General features: G+C 33.6%; 1 pseudogene; it reads left to right on the top strand.

Moving 5' to 3' along the window:
• Positions 1-857: 857 nt before the first annotated feature.
• Positions 858-4345, top strand: LOC113365365 (annotated as a pseudogene).
• The last annotated feature ends 281 nt before the right edge of the window (positions 4346-4626 follow it).

Raw genomic sequence — 4626 nt, 5'->3', positions numbered from 1 at the left:
TTGTCGCGTGAATAATAATACTTTTCGTGGATTGCTGTATTTTTGTTTATAGAGGAAATTAATTGGATTTAATATAAGTAGGTGCAGATAGCCACAAATAGCTTTGGTTATAATAAAAATTTTCGTCCACGTTTTGGCCCGCTATTCTCAATCGATTTTGAAAATTCACAAACTGTTCGAAAGATATTTGCTGGAAATGATACTGATTAGTTTTAAATTACTGTGATTCATGCAATCAAATGATTTTCTTCAAACGACTTGATGTTTGTTCACATTTATAATCTCTTAATATGTACCCGAACATCTGCTGTATTAAATTCATAGCCTAACAATTACAATATTTAATGAATTGAAATGAAATGAAATTACAATAATTAATGAATATTTGCACTATATCAATGGAACATTGAAAAGATAATAGTTGGAAATGATACTGATTAGTTTTATATTATAATTTTTAATCTGTGTGGACGCACTACCTTCGCGTATATAAATCGGGTAAACGTCCCTTTGAGTTCATTTGCAATCAAGGGCGCAAAGTGAACAGTACAATTAGAACAGTGCTGTTGTAGCAGAGTGATAAAATGGCATCAGTTATGGAAGATATTGGTAATTTATTCTATTTTATTATATTATACAGTAGAATCCGATTAGTATGACGCCGGATATATTGACAACCGCTTATTATGACGTAATTGCACTAGGCCAGTGGTCGGGGAACCGGGGTAAATTACCCAAAATGGGGTAAAAGTGGAATTTTTGGGGGTAAAAAGTAAGTGTGGGTTAAAATCGTTGAACCGAACATAGTGGTCACCAATCGATTCAACAGATGGCGGCCTCAGTAAAACGAACATCGAATGCATGATTTGGCAACATTGGGCGCAGCTCCGGCGACGTGCTTAGTCGTGAGTTGCAAGAGTGTGCCTGCTTAGTCCGTGCCGTGCCGCCAAACTACATCTGTGTTTATAAGTTAGAAACCGAGTAGTTATCAGTTGTTATTAGTTAGTTACTGACAAGACCATAATTTTATTATTAATCGTCAATATATCGATCAAGGTAAGCCGCAATTTGATACTTTGTTAAACGTATTCTTGTATCCTAGTATTTTACCATTTTAGTATGCGAGAATTGTTGTATTCACGTATTCTAGTATTTTAGTATTCATGTATTCTAGTATTTTTGTATTGCACATATTTTTTATTTTCTTCAGATGACAGAAAATAGAAAAAGAACATACCAAGAGGAATTCCTTAATTACGGTTTTACCCAAATAGAGGACAATGGTACAATGAAACCACAGTGTGTTGTGTGTATGAAGGTACTGACACCAGAATCTTTCAAAAAAAGTCAATTTAAAAAACATTTAGATAATGTTCATTCGCAACTAAGTTCTAAACCGCGAGAATACTTCGCAAATTTGGAGATATCCATTAAAAGGCAAAGATTGAATTGCAACTTGTATGGTAACTTTGATCAGCGTTCAGCATCAAGGGCTAGCTTGGAAGTAGCTTGGTTAATCGCTCGAAATAAAAAACCATACACTATCGGTGAAGACTTGGTTAAACCAGCTGCTGTCAAAATGGCAGAGATTATGTGTGGTCAAAAGGAAGCGAAGAAACTAAACTCAGTGCCGTTGTCTGCGAGAATTGTGAAAGAGAGAATTTCTGTATTAGCAGAAAATGTGAATGAGCAAGTAGTTTTTGCATTAAGACAGGCAAAATATTTTGCTATTCAGCTAGACGAGACAACGGATTTTAGTAGCAATTCACAACTGATGATATATGTTCGCTACAAAGGTGTGGATAATTTTGAAGAGGAATTGCTGTTTTGCTCTCCTCTCGAGTTGAGATGTCGTGGAATGGATATTTATAATAAGGTCAACGATTACTTCAAAGCGCAATGCTTAAAATGGGAAAATTGTATTTCGGTATCTTTGGATGGAGCTCCAGCTATGTTGGGTCATATTAATGGTTTTTCCGCCTTTGTAAGGAAAAATAACCCAACTATCGAAATTATTCATTGCATGATTCATCGCCAGGCCCTTATGGTAAAATATTTAGAACCTACACTAGAAGCCGTGATGCACGATGTTATCAAGATTATAAACTTTATCAAGGGGCATGCACTAAATACGCGACTATTTCGTGAATTGTGTCAAGATGGTGAAGCTGAGTATACAGACCTCCTTTATCATACAGAAGTGAGGTGGCTCTCTCGCGGAAATGTTTTAAATCGAGTATGGACTCTCAAAAATGAAGTTGAAATGTTTTTGGTTTCTCAAAAAAATATTCTTGCAGAACATTTTAATAACTCTTCCTGGATTGCATATCTCGCATATTTGGCAGACATATTTGAAAGCATAAATATATTGAACAAAGAATTACAGGGAAAGCATTGTAATATTATTTCAGCAAGAGAAATATTGTCAGCATTTGGGTTAAAGCTGGAGTATTAGAAGCAGAAGGTAGAAGAAAACAAAATAGCATCTTTTCCAAGGTTAGCTTTGTTTTTGGAGAATTCTGAAAATATTACTTTAGTTGATATCAAAGATACAATAGTAAGACATCTTATTAAACTGAGAGAGCGGTTTTTGAATTACTTTCCAGATCTGGATATACGTTCTGTGAGTTGGGTTATAGATCCTTTCAAATGTGACATTTCTATGATACCAGAACAACCTGCAGGTTTAGCTGAATCGATTTTAGAACTTCGATCCAATACCGAAGCTCATATTGAATTTGGTAATAAACAAAATCTCTCATGTTTTTGGATGTCAAAAGCTGCAAAGGGTTTTGAAATAGCACATGAAGAGGCGGTAAAAAAATTGCTGCCATTTGGAACCACATACTTGTGCGAACAAGGCTTTTCCAGTCTGGTAAACATTAAATCGAGAAGTAGAAATAGACTAAATGCCGAAGATTGTATTAAAATCGCTTTGACATGTAAAAGTCCCAATTTTGAACAAATACTGTCAAAAATGAAGCAACATCATTTCTCAAAATCGTGATGTAAGAATGTGTGCGTGTTTATTGTTACTTCATGTCAAATTAATTGTACTTATTGTTTATTCGTGTATTAATAGGGTTTTCATAAGAAATATAATATAAAAAATATAGTTTTCAGTTATTGTTTCCTTCAAACCATTTGTTTCAGCCTTTTTCGAAGTTTAGAAGTAACAAACAATGTAGCAAAACCTTTAATTTACAGGTTATGGCTATACAGAAATATGTGGCAAACAGATTCTAATTATACTTCTTTGGTTAAGTCGTGTTTTTTTTTCTGGGGTAATGAGAGGTCGCACAAAAACATTTTGGGGTAATGGTTCCAAAAGTTCCCCGACCGAAAATTTCTTAAAAAAACAGCTGTCTAGTCGGATATGTTGACCTCGCTTACATTGACATTTTGCTTATAATGACCCATTTTTGAAAAAAAAATTGGTCCAAGTATAATGACCGACATGATTTTACACCTCCATTAACATAGAGTTCATGTTTTTCATTGCACATTGTTATGGTATGGCACCACTGTTTTAAAAAGATGTTTTAAAAGTATTAAATCATTACCTGTCGATTATGCTAACAATCGTAAAGCTTGGATGACGTCGGAAATTTTTGAAAAATGGATTCGAGATTGGGATCGTGATTTGGTGAAGAAGAATAGAAAAATTTTATTACTGGTTGATAACTGCCCGGCACATCCAAATATTGCTGATTTAAAGTCAATAACACTTGCTTTCTTTCCACCGAATACTACTTCAATACTACAACCAATGGACCAGGGAATAATTCGTTCACTGAAAACAAATTTTAGAAAAAACCTTGTTTTAAAAATGATTCAATGTGTTGATGATAATAAAGATCTTTCTTCAAAAATAACGGTGCTAGACGCAATTTTAATGGTCAATGATGCCTGGAACAAATTACAACAAAATACCATTCACAATTGTTTTAGGCATTCAGGATTAAATAAAAGCCACGACGATTCACCATTTCAAATTTCAGAAAATGAATTTGTTGAAGATGTTCCTTTATCTTTGTTGTTAAGAAACCGAAATATAGATTTAGCAACAACGCCGGAAATGTGGTAAGAGTATGTTGATATCGATAATACTCTTATCACATGTGAAGAACTGACTGATGAAAATATAATACAAAATATTAATGACAATGAACTATTTGGAAGCGATGAAGAGGAAGAAGTCGATGACAAACTACCTACCGCAGAAGAGGCTTTGAAAGCTGCGGAATTACTATCAAAATTTGTCTCTAGCAATATTGAAAACGAAAATGTAACCAATGCTATGTCTTTTTGTACACAACAGTGTCAGAGACTGTTCTTGCAATAAGATAAAGAAAAAAATTCAAACGAAAATTACCGATTTCTTACATTAAAAATGCATTGTTATGTCATATTTTTAATTAAATTTGTCAATTTGTTAGTATGTGTCATTTTTTACCTTTATTTTTGTATTAAATTACTGGAATTAATAACATGTTCGCCAAAAATTGTTTTTTTTTTAGTACGCTTAGTATGACGACCGCTTAGTATGACGATTTTTCGCCGTCCCTTGAATGTCATACTAAGCGGATTCTACTGTATATTATATATTATATACATATCTAATTA

The sequence above is a fragment of the Ctenocephalides felis genome, unplaced genomic scaffold (genome assembly GCF_003426905.1).
Source record: "Ctenocephalides felis isolate EL2017-DRISC unplaced genomic scaffold, ASM342690v1 CF-g0.4_SCAFFOLD_00939, whole genome shotgun sequence".
Taxonomy (NCBI): domain Eukaryota; kingdom Metazoa; phylum Arthropoda; class Insecta; order Siphonaptera; family Pulicidae; genus Ctenocephalides; species Ctenocephalides felis.
Note: the sequence above shows the minus strand (reverse complement) of the source record. Positions and strands in the feature narration are given on the sequence as shown.